Genomic DNA, 16,262 nt, shown 5'->3' on the forward strand with positions numbered 1-16,262 from the left:
AAACAAACAAAATATGTTACTGAAATCTGGCATAAAAGAAACAATATTCAAACAATTTTTTTTGTTTTGCCTTCTCCCCATCTAAATCTGTAAAGACTCATCTGTGAGTGACGTCACCTCACCTCCTGTGTAAATTGGCTGGAGGGGGATCTGGAACCATCTACACAGAAAAACCTCAAAATATAAGTTACTGTCATACACATTTAATCTGGGTTACTCCTTGAAACTCATACACATTTTGTAGATCTCCTAGAACCAAATTCATTAATTCAAAACAAAATAAAACACAAAACAAAACTACCTGATCAGTCCCTTCACCATTGGGAAATCTTCAACCCTTTCTCAGCCACTGGGATAGGGCAGTGCTTGGCATAGCTCCCTCTGGCTGTGAAGGGGTCATAAAATTGCCTGTAAAAAGGAGAACAAAAAACAAAAACTACCTGATCAGTCCCTTCAACATTCCCTCCTATTTGGACTCTGCGAAAGTAATGTAGCAGGGTTCAAAACTACATATTAACATAATGAGATTAGGCACTCTATCGGGGGGGGGGGGGGGGGGGGGCACTAGTTTAATCCCCTGTAATACACAACAGCCTGGAACAAAAAAAGATGACTTTCTCCTGACAAAAATACATTTTATCTTTAAAATGACCTGCAACCATTTACCTGTAAAACATCTCACATTTTTAAAAAAAAAATAACATTTAGGCAGCACTATAGCACGTGCCTCATGTGTGAAAACAAAAACAAAACAATTGTAATTAGTTATTCAATAACACAGAAAATAATATATCTGGTAATATTAATTACTGCAAACCAATAAGCTGTACATAAGAATAGGGAACAGAGGGGGCACATACATGTTCAAGACCCCGTGCCTCACAATATCTGTAGTTTAATACATTTGAATCAACATCAAAACATTCCAACAATAAATCTTATCACATTATAACACATTAATCTGCAGTGTAGCTTTTATCTTTCTACAAACAGATCCAGCCGGCTGTAATATTTTTCTCGCTTGGTGTAGTTACAGACGACTGCGCTGCGCGAAAATAAAACACGTTCCATAAAAAAATGAAAAAAAAAGTAGAACTGATTTTAACCCCATACACAAAACACTAACATTTTTAGACATTACTGCTGTTAAAAATAGGAAACATACAATATAGTTCTGCTTTTATTGTGGCCATTAGTTTCAAACTTCAGACATGTTACATTACACACATCACACAGATGTCTCATCACATCACACATGTTACATTACACACATCACACAGATGTCTCATCACATCACACATGTTACATTGCACACATCACACAGATGTCTCATCACATCACACATGTTACATTACACACATCACACAGATGTCTCATCACATCACACATGTTACATTGCACACATCACACAGATGTCTCAGTACATCACACATGTTACATTGCACACATCACACAGATGTCTCAGTACATCACACATGTTACATTGCACACATCACACAGATGTCTCAGTACATCACACATGTTACATTGCACACATCACACAGATGTCTCAGTACATCACACATGTTACATTGCACACATCACACAGATGTCTCAGTACATCACACATGTTACATTGCACACATTACACTCCCCCCGTTCTGACCCACGTTAGTCACTGCAATGTACCTGGCTGCTCCGTTTTCTTCACTCTTCCAATGAAAATTTACACCTGTATTTAAATTGTCCTTTCTCACATGCAAACATCCTTCTTACGGCTGCCAGCCTTTTCAACAATTTTTTTCAGTGTGTTATTTTGCCTTCACATACTTTATAATTAAAGCCCCAGCTCCTTTTGCTCATTCTAATGTTGGCCGGGACCAGTGCCCCAAAGCATCTTTGTCCAACTTCCTCCTGACCCCATGGTCGGAGAGCAGTAGGGTGATTTCCGGTAAATCCCCCACCTCCAGGCAAACAGGCCACGTTTGCCGACAGATATCTCAGACCAGTCTATCTCCTAGACTGTCTTACCAATACGATATCACAAGTCGTTCCTCCAGACATTCTAGCAGTAGGATCCTCTGATCCCTCACTGGATTGAACATCAAGAACAGACAAAATGCTGCCAATCAACAATTACAAGAGCAAATTCTTCAACACAATCGACATTCATGAAACTCCATTGATTCAAGCAGGAGTTGGTAACACTTCACTTATGCAGAACACTTGCTGCCGGGGTGTGTCTTTCAGTTCATAGAGCCCATGATGTAACATATATCCCAAACTCTTTCCTCTAGCACTTTGCAATGGTTTCACATGCAAATTATATTTGGTAACATATATATATTATCCTCCCCGCTCAGCCGTTCACTCTGTGGGTTGTAGTTTAGGGGGTTGTCATCTATGTTGGTGATAATTTCTTTACGGGCTATGGGTCTGAGCCAATACCAATGTCCTTCACTGTAATTACTACTACGACACAGGTGGCACCTGGGATAAGTGTCAGGGTCATTCAATGAATACAGGATGTTATATTACAACGGTATTCAATCCAGCGGTCTGATGTTATACTACTACAGACTTAATTACTTGGATGTTATTTTACATCAAAGTGTATATGCCGGATTATCATGTGCTAGAAATCAGTCTGTACTGATTCCCACCTTATGCCAGTCTGGCAATGCATACAACTGGTTTATGGACCCTTACACACAATATCACTGGCTGGCAATGCGTTAGGAAAATATAAATGATTTTCTAATACAGTATTCAAAGTTTTCCCTGTTGCACTGGGTAATGGTATTTAGTGCAAATTCAATATAGACACAATTGCTTCTCCTTGCACTGGATTCTACATTATCAGGACTTAACCATTGAAGCCCCTGTGGTACTACATGATATTACTCACAACTATCTCACCTACAAACAGTCAATACCTCCCAACTATAATCCCAGACAAACGGGTAACAGAACAACTATTAATCCTCAACAATTTTACACAACTAAATAACAAATAACGCTACAACAAAGCAGCAAGCAGAAGTTTTGTTTTTTCCTCACAGTCCAAAACAACTCTTTGCATTTCAAATACTTCACATGTGAGTTACAACTTCTCTCTGCCATGCGCTACGTCACTGCATTCCAAAGGCTTCTCACAATTTTTCCTGGTTAACTATGTATTTGCTGGCAAAAATTCTCTCATGTCTTTCATATCAACAGTTTAAGATCACGTACACACCTGCAATCCTTCATCACACAAAAAGCTTCAACATACCTTTTTGGATCCATCTTGCAACCCACTGACTAAGGAGTCTCGTCCATAGAAGTGACGTTCTGACAGCTGGATTCCAAGGCTTACGCAATACATGTGTGAATGGTGTAAGAATAAGCTCCTTACCTACCGCGGTTTTTGTAATTCACAGATGCAAAGCCAGACCTCTCCAGTGACAGCTTATCAGACGTGCAATCTTCCTGGGTTTTATCGGCACCATTACTGTCGTGGAAATCCATCGCTCAAAATATATTAGACTGAAATTTATACGAGTCCCAACAGACTCTCAAGGCCAGACTCCATTAGTCAGAATCCTAATTAGGATATTTCACCGATATATATCGAGAGACGAGAAGAAAACACACAGACACGCTGAAATGTTCAAAATTCTCATCTGAAGGATTTATTACCAAACTCAAACTGTTAAACTGAAATTCAGAAGGGGTGTAGGCTTGAGGTAAACCAATCAGAGACAATGTAACAATATTTGTTATTCAGTAAAAAGCATACAATAAAATACATCATTATAATTCTTCACACATTATGTTTACAGGTTTCTTATCTCTCTTTTGGACAGAATGTCCTCGTGGAGATGGGGGGAGACCTTCCCTCACGCATACTTGCCATCCCCCCATCTCACTCCCATCTCACTCCCATCTCACTTCCTGTCCATCTTCGCATGGGAACCAAGGTCAAAGATAAAACATACGAAATCAACATTACTTGTATTAAAGGAACAATGACTTTTCTATTCACTACAATAAAACCAAGATGGGAACTCCAGACAAGATGGCTGCTGCACGAAACTAAATCATTTAAACATTATCATCACTTTCACATAATACATATCTTAGTAATTCGGCCTCCTGCTTGATAATTCACAATGTAATTTCATACAGAGAATATAAGCAAATAAATCATCCTTCACAGTGCCTAAAATATATTCTAAAAAAAGGAGGCCCCAAAATCCACTGGGTGCTCCTTTGCTTCTGAGGCCTGTGCTTCAGTCCATTATCACACTAGAGCCACATGTAGGAGATTTCTAAACTGCAGAATCTGGGCAATAAATATTGAGTTGCATTTCTCTAGTAAAACCTTCTGTGTTACAGAATATTTTTTATTACAAATGAGCAAAAAAAATAAAATTTGTCAATTTCCCCTCTACTTTGCTTTAATTCCTGTGAAACGCCTAAAGAATTAAGAAACTTTATGAATGCTGTTTTGAATACTTTAAGGGGTGCAGATTTTAATATGGGGTTTATCTAGTACATAAGGCCATCAAAGCTGCTTCAGAACTGAACTGGTCCCTATAAAAATAGCCTTTTGGATTTTCTTGAAAATGTAAGAAATTGCTGCTAAAGTTTTAAGTCTTGTAACATCCTAGAAAAATAAAATGTTCAAAAAACTATGCAAATATAAAGTAGACATATGGGATATGTGAAATAGTAACTATTTTGTGTGGTATTCCCATCTGTTTTACAAGCAGATACGTTTAAAATTAGAAAAATCATAATTTTTACATATTTTCTCAATTTTGGTGTTTTTCACAAATAAGCAATGAATTTACTGACCAAATTTTTCCACTAACATAAAGTACAATATGTCACGAGAAAACAGTCTCAGAATCGCTTGGATAGGCAAAAGCATTCCAGAGTTATTACCACATAAAGTGACACATATCAGATTTGAAAAAAATGGGGCTGGTCCTGAAAGGGTTAATAAATTTGTCACCTTTTCTGTCAGAGTGGCAGAAAAGGAAGATCTACTTCAGCTATGAGCTGGCGTAGATTTTCCCGATCATTTTTGGCATAAATTATAGTATATGTGCGGTAAGCTCCACCCACTTTTTGTTCTGAAAGTGACACATGTGTGGTATAAATGCATGAAAAGTCGCAACTTGAATTCTCAATCAGAAGTCTGCCCCCCTCCTCGCAACAACAAAGGAGTTGTCAATCCTATTAGGATATATGGGTGTCGTGGAGTGAGGGCTGTTGCTTTAGTTCTACTTGCCCATCCATATATTACAATGAATGGCCAGCATGATCTACTAAACTTCTCCAGCAGGCAATAAATATACCATCAATGTCTTTGTGTGAAAACCCCTTTAACCCCTTCCCGCTCCTGGACGCACTATTAGGTCATGGTAGCTGTATCGTTCACGCTCCATGACCTAATAGTACGTCACGGGAGTAACTGCCGTTTTCCCGACACATGCAGGAGCTGTGACAGCTGCTGTCTCGTTCAGCAGTTGCCGCAGCTCCTACAGCAGGGACCGATCGATGTGTCCCCGCTGATTAACCCCTTAAAAGCTGCGTTCAATAGCGATTGCGGCTTTTTAGGGGTTAAACCACCATCGACGGCCCGCTACACGATAACTGCAACCGGACGCATTACAATGGCGTCCGGCTATGCCATAGACGGAAGCCTTGTGGGTCCTAACAGTCAGGACCCATTATGCTTGCTGACAGCTCTAATACACTGCACTATGCAAGTAGTGCAGTGTATTAGAATAGCGATCAGAGCCTCCTGTCCTCAAGTCCCCTAGTGGGACAAAGTAAAGGAGTAAAAAAAAGTTGTGTAAAAATAAGAAAAAAGTTTTAAAAGTAAAAAAATCCCCCTTTTTCCCTTTATCAGTCATTTTATTATTAATAAAAATAGATAAATAAAGAAATAAACTATACATAATTGGTATCGCCGTGTCCGTAACGGCTTGACTACAAAATTATTTCGTAATTTATCCCGCGCGGTGAACGCCATAAAAGAAAATAACAATAAACCGTACCAGAATTACAATTTTTTTTTATTTTTGTCGCTTCACCTCCCAAAAAATGGAATAAAGAGATTAAGAAGTCGCATGTACCTAAAAATTGTACTGATCGAAACTACAGTTCGTTACGCAAAAAATAAGTCCCCGCACGGCTTTCTTAATGGAAAAATAAAAAAGTTCTGGCTCTTAGAATATGGTAACACCAAAAGTAAATGATTTTTACAAAGTATTTTATTGTGCAAACGCCATAAGACATAAAAAAAACGAAACATATGGTATCGCCGTAATCGTATCGCCCCGCAGAATAAAGTGAATGTCATTTATAGCGCACGATGAACACTGTAAAAAATAAATAAATAAATACAATAAAAAAACAATAGTAGAATTGCTGTTTTTTAGTCACCACGCCACCTAAAAATAGAATAAAAACTGATCGAAAAGCCGCATGCACCCCATGAAAATGGCAATGAATTCCTCAAGGGGTCTAGTTTCCAAAATAGGGTCACTTTTGGGGTGTTTCCAATGTTGTGGCACCACAAAACCTCTTCAAACCGGACATGGTGCCTAATAAAAAGGAGGCCTCAAAATCCACTAGGAGCTCCTTTGCTTCGGAGGCCGGTGCTTCAGTCCATTACGGCACTAGGGCCACATGTGGGATATTTCTCAAAACTGCAGAATCTGGGCAATAAGTATTGAGTTGCGTTTCTCTGGTAAAACCTTCTGTTTTACAGGAAAAAATTGAATAGAAAGGATTTTCTGACAAAAAAAAGAAATATGTAAATTTCACCTCTACTTTGCTCTAAATTCCTGTGAAACACCTAAAGGGTTCATAAACTTTCTAAATGCTGTTGTGAATACTTTGAGGGGTCTAGTTTCTAAAATGGGGTGTTTGATGGGGGTGTCTAATATATAGGCCCCTCAAAGCAGCTTCAGAACTGAGCTGGAACCTAAAAAAAATAAATGAGGCAATACTTCGCTTCTTACATTATACTGATAATGAGCCGTGCCCACCCAGAGACGACCCCAGTTTTGACTGTTTATATAAACGGAGACCCCTATTAGACTGTTTAAGTGCCTGGTTTTCCCAAGTATACACCCCCGAGAAGTGTATTTCTATTGATGAGTCCTTGGTAGATTTTAAAGGGAGGGTTCAATTCCGCCCGTACCTGCCGAGTAAGAGGGCAAGGTGTGGCGTGGAGATGTATAAGCTGTACGAGAGTACATCAGGGTATACTTACAAATTTAGGATATATGAAGGGAAGGACAGCAGTATTCAGCCCCCACTATACAATATACCCCCCCCCCCTCTTACTGGGAGTTAATGCAAAAATTGTGTGGGATTTGGTGCACCCACTGCTGGACCAGGGTTACCACCTCTACCTGGATAATTTTTATACCAGCGTCACACTCTTCAAGTGTCTCGCTTCCAGAAGTAATGCGGCACTTCTCAAAGAAATCTGAGAGGCCTCCCTAAGACTCTGCTTGGGCAAACACTCAGAAGGGGTGAGAGCAGGGCACAATCTAGCAGCAACATATTGTGTGTCAAGTACAAGACAAGAGAGATGTCACACCAGTACTCATGTACGAGGTACCAGTACAGAGACCCCCAAACCAGGCACTATCCTGGACTACAGTAGGTATGTGGGATCAAGTCCTGAAGTCCTACAGCGCCATGCGGAAAACGAGGGTGTGGTATAAGAAGCTGGCCGTGCACATCAAGAACCTAATCTTTAGGGAGCAAGAAGGGGGGCACCCAGTACTTCTGGAAGCGAGGCCACACGCATCGTACCAGGGCAACACTTTCAAGGAGAAGTTCCCCAAACTGGCAAGAAGGGAAAAAGTCAAAAGAGGTGCAAAGTCTGCTATAAGAGGGGGATAAGGAAGGACACAATATATCAATATGACACGTGTCCCGAAAAAACAGGGCTCTGTATGAAAGTGTTTTAAAATTTATCTTACATCCCTTAGATTTTGAATCTACCCTGACGCACTACGCACAGCTTATCCCCCTCATCTTTCCCTTCTGAGCCCTGCTGTGTGCCCAGGCAGCTGATAACAGCCACATGTAGGGTATTGCCATACCCGGGAGAACCCACATTACAGTTAATGGGGTGTATATCTCTGGTGGTGCATGCTGGGCACAATATATTGGACACTGAAATGGCATATATATATATATATATATATAATTGCAAATCACACTGCACCGTCTGCTGAGCATTACCTTTTACACAATACCTGTGGGGTCAAAATGCTCACTACACCCCTAGATGAATGTCTTAAGGGTGTCGTTTTTAAAACGGGGTCACTTCTCGGGGGTTTCAACTGTACTGGTACCTCAGGGGCTTCTGCATACATGACTTAGCACCAGAAAAGCTCCAGTAGGCCAAATGGTGGTCCTTTCCTTCTGAGCCCTCCCATGGGCCCAAACGGCAGTTTATCACCACAATTGGGGCATTGCTGCACTCAGGACAAATTGGGCAACAAAGTGGGGTATTTTGTTCCCTGTAAAAATAAGAAATTTTAATCAAAAATGATAACTTATTGGAAAAAATTAGCTTTTATTTTTTTATTTCACAACCCAATTCAAATACGTGCTGTGAAAATACTGTGTGGCCAAAATGGTAACAACAACCGTAAATCAATTCCTTGAGGGGTGTAGTTTCCAAAATGGGGTCACTTTTGGGTGATTCCTACTGTATTGGCACCTCAACACCTTCAAACCAGGCATGCTGCCTAAAATATATTCTAATAAAAAAGAGGCCTCAAAATGCACTAGGTGCTTCTTTGCTTCTGGGGCTTGTTTTAGTCCATGAGCGCACTAGAGACACATGTGGGACATTTCTAAAAACTGCAGAATCTGGACAATACATATTTAGTAGTGTTTCTCTGGTAAAACAAATTCTTGAAGAAAAATGAAATTTGCACATTTCACCTCCAAGGTTTAAAGGGTTAAAAAAAACTTTCTAAATGCTGTTTTGAATACTTTGAGGGGTCTAGTTTTTAAAATGGGGTGTTTATGGGGGTTTCTAATACATAGACCCCTCAAAGCCACTTCAGAACGGAACAGTTACCTTAAAAAAAAAAAAAGCTTTTCACATTTTCTTAAAAATATGAGAAATTGCTGTTTATGTTCTAAGTCTTGTAACGCCCAAGAAAAAAAAAAATGTTCAAAAAACTATGCCAATCTAAAGAAGACATGGAAAATGTGAACTAGTAACTATTTTGGGTGGTATAACCGTCTGTTTTACAAGCAGATGCATTTAAATTCAGAAAAATGCTATCTTTTTTTTTTTTTTTTTTTTTTTTTCTTTTTCTCAACATTTTTCGCTAAATTTTTGCAATTTTTCACAAATACACAGTGGTAATATTTGTTCGATATATTCACTAACATAAAGCCCAATATGTCACCAGAAAACAATCTCTGAATCTCTTGGATTGGTTTAAGCATTCCGAAGTTATTACCACATAAAGTGAAATATGTCAGATTTCAAAAATGGGCTCTGACCCTTAAGGCCAAAACAAGGCTGCGTCCTTAAAGGCATGGTGTCGCCCCAAAAACATGTTTTTTTTTTAAAATTTAAACATTTAGTGTGTGGGTGATTAAACATTGTTCAAATTTTTTTTATTTTTTTCGCGAGTCAGGAAATATTATAAATTTTTTCAAATTTATAATACTACCCATTTTTGGTCACTAGATGGAGCTGTTTGGAGCTAGTTCCCAAAATTGCAACATTGGGTTAAAAGCTATCGCTCTAGTGAGCTCTCAGCATCCCCCCCTCCTTTATCCTGGCTAGTGCCGGGATAAACGAGGGGTTTGAAAGGTTTAACCTCCTACACTGTGTGTCGCCATTTTTTGAGGTAACCCACAGTGTAGTAGGTTTACATGCAGTAGTAAACACACACAAACACTAACATACATTGAAATCGCTTACCTGCTCCTGCCGCCGCGGCCCGTCCGCTCCCTTTGCTGCCGCTGTTCCATGTGCACTTGTCCGGAAGCCGCGACCGGAAGTAGTAATATTACTGTCCAGCCGCGACTTCCGGTCCACAGGAAAATGGCGCCGGACGGCGCCAATTTCGAATAGGACTGTGTGGGAGCGGCGCATGCGCAGTTCCCACACAGACGCCGTACACGGCAGTCAATGGGACGGGAGCCGTTCGCAGTCCCTATGGGACTGTGGCTGCCGTATTCCATGTCTGTGTGTGTCGTTAATCGACACACACAGAAATGGAACAAAAAATGGCAGCCCCCATAGGGAAGAAAAAGTGTGAAAATAAGAAACAGTAAAACACAAACACACAAATGTAAATAAACGTTTATATTAAGGCACTAACATCTTTAACATATAAATAAATTATTTGTGATGACACTGTTCCTTTAAGGGGTTAATAAGATATTCTTATTTTACATCTGCCAAATTTAGTACTGATTTTTTTAATCTGGCAGTGGCAGCAGAGAATTGGTTAATACTCTTAGCCCTTATTCACACAATTTTTTTTGGGGCGTTCATCTGGTCGCACGGCTCTCATAGAAGTCTATGGGGCCGGCTAATTCATGGCAATCACTGGAATGTGTCCCGAGTCACGGCTGTGTCTACCGTCGCTCGCTCTCTCCTCACAGCGCAGGGTGCATGTGAGGAGGAGGAGTTTATGCCATTCGGACGAAGCGCTGTATGCTGCAGGTAAGTTTCTACAACGTGGGGGTGCCCTTATACAGGGGTACTGTGTGGCGGGGCCGGGATGTACAGCAGATGGAAGCGGGTGCTGTGCTGGCTCCCTTCCCCTGCTTGTTTTAAAAGCGCCCTGGCCCGGCGACACCTCCGATGGCGCAGCTACTCCTGTAGCGACGCGACTATAGCAGAGCAGGGAGGTATCTCCCTGCTCTGCTATATGCTAGCCCCACTTTAGCTCCCTGAAGTAGCGGAATCCCGGTGTGTTTGGGGATTCCGCTCCTGGACAGAGCGCTTGATGTCTCTGTACATATATGGACAGTGACATCCGGGGCAACTCCTGAAGCGGAATACCCGAACACTCTGTGACCGGGGATTCCACACCAGGAGAAGCCAGTAACGTTCAGTGTCCATAAATGGACACAGACGACAGGGGCTTTTCCTGAAGTGGAATCACCGGCTACATGGGGATTCCACTTCAGGAGTTGCCCCTGATGTCACTGTCCAGATATGCCCGGAACGGATGCAAACCGGCCGGGAAAAAACTGCCAATTTTATTGGCCGACACTCAGACCCTGTAGTGTGAATAAGGCCTTATAAGTTATACTTTATTACATCTTTTACCGGGGCTTGTCAGACTGTCTGTGTGTCAAGTTTGCTGCCTACAGTTAGTGGGCTATGCATTGAAGTATATGCTGGTACTCTAGCCAGGTTAGTTAAATTCTGTGGTGATGGAAGAGAGGGCAGGTATAGATGTTTCAAGTCAAAAGCATGTACATTTTTGATAGGTAGCTAAAGGTGATGGCAAGGTATAGGAAATCTGATCTTCACCTTTTGTGTTTTGTATCTGAATTAAGCAGCTCCACTACGCTATTTCCACATCATTGACTGAGTTACCTCCTTGATATGTTGGTAAAGCTCTGTTCACCTCACGTTTTATTTGTTTACGTTCAGTAAAAACATGTCCGTAGGACTCCATTGTCAGATGGAGCTTGAGTGTCCTTTCGGCCTCCGTCTGCCCAGTATACCCTAGTATACTTTGAAAAATTCCACTTTGCTTTAATTCCTGTGACACGCCTAAAGGGTTAAGAAACTTTATAAATGCTGTTTTGAGTACTTTAAGGGGTGTCGTTTTTAAAATGGGGTGATTTGTGGGGGTTCCTAATATATAAGGCCCTCAGTCACTTTAGATCTGAACTGTTCCCTAAAAAAATAGGCTTTTTAAATTTTCTTGGAAATGTGAGAAATTGCTGCTAAACTTATAAGGCTGCGTTCACACGACCTATATTCAGACGTAAACGAGGCGTATTATGCCTCGTTTTACGTCTGAAAATACGGCTCCAATACGTCGGCAAACATCTGCCCATTCATTGGAATGGGTTTGCCGACGTACTGTGCCGCTTGAAGTCCATGAAGAGCAGCTCAAGATTATGGGCGTCAAAGACGCCTCGCAAAATGCGAGGAGGAGCATTTACGTCTGTTTTCAGGAGAAAACAGCTGCGTCGTTTCAGACGTAAAAGACAGTTCTCGTGTGAACATACCCTAAGCCTTGTAACGTCCTAGAGAAATAAAAGGATGTTCAAAAAATGCCTACATAAAGTAGACACATGGGAAATGTTAACTAGTAACTATTTTGTGTGGTATAACTATCTCTTACAAGCAGATACATTTGAATTTGGAAAAATGCAATATTTTGCACATTTACTTTTTAATTTTGGGGTTTTTCACAAAAAAATATTGACTTTATTAACCAAATTTTTTTCACTAACCTAAAGTACAATATGTTACGAGAAAACAATCTCCGAATCGCTTGGATAGGTAAAAGCATTCCGATAGTATTACCACATATAGTAATAGGTTTTAAAAATGAGGCTGTCATTTGGTCCAAAAGTGGCTGCAGCGGGAAGAGGTTAAATGCAACATTTTAAAGGGGTTTTGCTATTGGACATTAAGGACATCAACAGGATGTCCTAAATGTCATATGCAGGTCCCACCTCTGGGACCCGCATCTATCTCTGGAACGGGGACCTTTAACCAGTTCAGGACCAGGCTATTTTTAGCCTTCAGGACCAGACACCGTTTAGCCCTTTTTAGCATGTGTTAGTTAAAGGGAATGTGACGCTAGAAATTTTTTTTTTCTGTTAAACAATTAGTGTGTAAGTGATTAAACATTGTTCTAATTTTTTTATTTTTTTCACGAGTCGGGAAATATTAGAAATTAGATTCAAATTTATAATATTTCCCAGTGCTCGTCACTAGATGGAGCAATTCCCAAAATTGCAGCATTGCATGTGGTAAAGCAACCACATTGCTTTATGCTGCAAAATTTGAGAAAACTCACTAGCTCTAGTGAGCTCTCAGAATCCCCCCTCCCCTCCTTTATCCTGGCTAGTGCCGGGAGAAACGAGGGGATTGAACGGTCAAACCTCCTACACTGTGTGTCGCCATTTTTTGAGCTAACACACAGTGTAGTAGGTTTACATACAGTAGTAAACACACAGTAAAACACTTACATACACAGAAATAACTTACCTGCCGCTCCATCCGGTCCGTCCGCTCCGTCTGCTGCCGCTGCTTCAAGTGCACAAGTCCGGAAGCCGCGACCGGAAGTAGTAATCTTACTGTCCGGCCGCGACTTCCGGTCCACAGGAAAATGGCGCCGGACGTCGCACAGTTCAACTTGGACTGTGTGGGAGCGGCGCATGCGCCGTTCCCACACACGGCGTACACCATAGTGGATGGAACGGGCCCCTATGGGACTGGAGCTGCCGTATTCCATGTCTGTATGTGCCAGTATTAGGCCTCCGGTTGCCATTGCAGCCACCCGGAACCCCAGCAATTTCATTGCTGGGGTTCCGATGAGCTGCAAACAGCTTAAATACATTTAAGGGGTTAATGGCGGGGATCGAAGCTAATTTCGGTTCCCGCCATTATAGCCGGATGTCAGCTGTAAGATACCGCTGACATCCGGCGCCGACTCAGCTTTTGAGCCTGTGCCCAAATGTCGGGAAGGGGTTAAAGAGTTTGCTAAGAAGGATTGACTTATGTATTAGAAAACTAGTAGAAGAACATATTTTCTTTTCATAAACTCTAAAGTCATCGTCAATCGGCGCTCGTTTGCTCCGGTCACAAGGAGCTATGGATGGGGACGAGCGGTCGTTACTCCGATTGCTCGTCTCCATACGTTATTATAATATCTGCAGCACGTCTCCCTATTTACACAGGAAGATGTGCTGCTGACAACAATATTTAACTTTTTTAAAACTATACGATCAGCAGATGTACAAGCGTTTGCTCGTTCATCTGCTGATCGCTGCCCTGTTTATACAGGGCAATTATCGGCAATGAGCATTCTGTAAACTCTTCTCTGCCTGATAATCGGCCAGTGTAAAACCCCCTTAAAGAGGTTGGCCAGGAATTATTTTTTTTTCTCCCCAGACCCCCCGCCCCCCATGGTTTGCCTTCCCTAAAACCCCCTACATACTTTCTAAGCAGTTTCTGTTTGATCTGAATCATCCCTGCTACTCTTTTTGTTTGTTTACATTTCTTGCTTCTGTTCCTGTCTTGTAACACACCATACCCATGATCCCTTGCTGCATCTGAAGAGACTGCTTACATCCCCCCCCCCTTCCTCCCTCCACAGCATCTCAGCTATTTGCATACTGACACACCCCTCTATGTTCACCGGGTCATTCCCTCCTCTTATTAGAGGCACCCAGCTCCCTGCACAGTCACACACACCCAGTAATAATCACACTGGTGGGATGGGGGTTATATACAGGAATGTTGTAGTTATACACCCGGATGATGGTTTATAAACCGGGATGATGATGTAATACACAGGGATGATGGGGGGGTTATACACAGGGATGATGTAACTCAATCATACCTGTATACAACCTATGGAGTGTCTTGAGAGCGGTACATCTACAGGTATGGGTGCACTAGAACCAGGGGCGGACGCCATTGCCGACTCAGATGGCGGGCTGCCTATTAGACGCTGTTATGGTACGGAAGGTTAAAGGAAACATACAAGAGCTGGATCGCGTGATATACCAGAAGTTCTAATCTTCCCTCGGCATGTCCGACAGTACAGGGTTAGTGAGCGTAATTACGGGCGGTCGTCTAAAGTTGTACTGAGCACCGAGAAAGTGCTGCCTTGCGCTGTCATGCCAAAGCCACAGCCCATTTTTTTTTTATATTAACCTGCAAAGTGAATGAATAGAAGAGAAATCAAAATCAAATAAATATTTGGTGTGACCACCCTTTGCTTTCAAAGCCGCATCAATTCTTCTAGGTACACTTGCACACCGCTTTTGAAGGAACTCTGCAAGGAGGTTGTTCCAAACACCTTGGAGAACTAACCACAGATCCTCTGTGGATGAAGTCTTCCTCAAAACCTCCTGTCTCTTCATGTAATCCCAGACCGACTCTATGCTGAGATCAGGGCGCTCTGGGGGCCATATCCGCACTTTTAGGGCTCCTTGTTCTTATTTACGCTGTAGACTGTTGCTAATGACATTGACTGTATGCTTGGAGCCGTTGTCCTGTTGCAGAATAAATTTGAAGGGAAGTAAGCATGCGTTTTATTTTTTGATCTGCTGCACTAAGTTTTCATGAACGACTACTGCGTCTATGGTCCTTAACATGGCCCGTTTTCTGCTTCAAAAGAGCTCAAACAGCAAATCTTGAATGACCAGTCTGCTTTGAAAGCTTTGCCTGGGGGAGACATTGCTGATGCAGTCTAAATACTACCTTGTGTCTTGTTGCTGTGCTCAGTCTTGCCATGGTTGACCTGTGACCTGAAACGGCCTTCCATAACCCCACACTTTGTAGCAGAGTTTGGCTGTTCCTCACCGAGTTTAAGCCTCCTACACAGCTGTTTCTGTTAGGGTATGTTCACACGGCAGCGTCCGAAACGGCTGAAATTACAAGGCGGTTTTCAGGAGAAAACAGCACCGTAATTTTCAGCCGTAATGGCATGTTGAGGCGCTTTTTGCGGCGTCCATTACGGACGTTAAATGGAGCTGGTTTTCCATGGCGTCCATGAAAAACGGCTCCATATACGTCTGAAGAAGTGACAGGCACTTCTTTGACGCCCTGCGTTTTGACAGGTCTATCCTGTACATTAATATGTAAAATGGGACTACTACTTTAACATTTTACTTGGCTTCGATCCTATTTTCTCATATTGCAATCAAAACTGAGAAAATTAGGAACTTTTTAACTGGAGTGTGAAAGGCTATGTTCACATCTGCATTAGTTATTCCATTGTTCTGTCAGAGAAGCTGAACAAGGGAATAACCGAAAACTCTGGTTCCGTTGCACCACAGACACCACTGGCAGTGACTGAACTCCTTCACTTTAATGGGTTTTGTCTGTGTCCGAGGTTGTACTGGAAAAAATAGCACTACTTCTGGTATTTTTTGCTAAATCTGCGACCGAGGCCTCTAACTGAGCCTCCAACGCAGATGTGAACAAGGCCTAACCGTTTGACTCATAAATATGAAACCTTATACACCCAAACATATGTCAAGTGTATTTAGGTTTAGTTCTTTTTGTTTTGTTTTTT

The 16,262-nt window shown here is 41.7% G+C and overlaps 1 protein-coding gene across 2 annotated transcripts in view; it reads left to right on the plus strand.

Moving 5' to 3' along the window:
- The window catches only part of FSCN1 (fascin actin-bundling protein 1), a 63,973-nt gene that overhangs the window by 17,886 nt on the left and 29,825 nt on the right, over positions 1–16,262 (plus strand). The window lies entirely within an intron of this gene.

This window comes from Rhinoderma darwinii, chromosome 6, assembly GCF_050947455.1.
Source record: "Rhinoderma darwinii isolate aRhiDar2 chromosome 6, aRhiDar2.hap1, whole genome shotgun sequence".
NCBI classification, from domain to species: Eukaryota; Metazoa; Chordata; class Amphibia; order Anura; family Rhinodermatidae; genus Rhinoderma; species Rhinoderma darwinii.